Consider the following 787-nt stretch of genomic DNA (forward strand, 5'->3'; position numbering starts at 1 on the left):
ACATTCTGCAGTTCAACCTACACTTCATCCTTCGATATTTCTCATTGACTTGGAATTTCATCCAACATTTTGAGGGATTTGATAATTTCTCAGGCTTTTTTTGCACACTTATCTTGTAACAGCCAATTGCCCGCATGCTTCTTTGGAACAAAAAGTAATAACTGCTTCTTCTACTAGTGGATAACTTCCTTTCTTATTTGCTGTAAAGCTCTTGCTTGCTGCTTTCAAGCAGGAAAGTATGAGATTGTTGTCAGTCTTCCGATGATGAATATTTGCTCTAACAATATCCAGTTTATGCCTATGCCTTTCTGAGTATATGACATATTTTCGTTTTGACTTAAAATCATATTAGTCCTCTTAGAAGACACTTTAAATACCATTTTAACTTTACATGTGTAACATTAACAATGCACATAGTTAAACTGCTAATGATGATAGCACGGAGAGCTACACCCAAGTTGAGCATAAGCTGGCAGTGACAGCCACAGCATGGCTATTTCCTGGCTAAGAGCAATTATGAGACTCATTAAAATTTCAGAAAGTTTGATATTCTGAAAACATTTTAATCTTACACTCCATGAAATACAGTACATTTCTTTTTTTTTCATTTCTTTTCTCCTTATTTTAAAGACAAAAACAAATTTTACTGTTGTTTGATCACCATTAATTCCCAAATCTTTTCTAGCACTCAATTCTTATATCTTGTTATTGAAGTCATCTGTGATAATGCCTTTAATTTTGCTTTCTATGTGATAAAATCTACATGGTATTGCATGCATGAAGAGTA

Source organism: Propithecus coquereli, unplaced genomic scaffold (genome assembly GCF_000956105.1).
Source record: "Propithecus coquereli isolate 6110/MARCELLA unplaced genomic scaffold, Pcoq_1.0 Scaffold109, whole genome shotgun sequence".
Taxonomy (NCBI): Eukaryota; Metazoa; Chordata; class Mammalia; order Primates; family Indriidae; genus Propithecus; species Propithecus coquereli.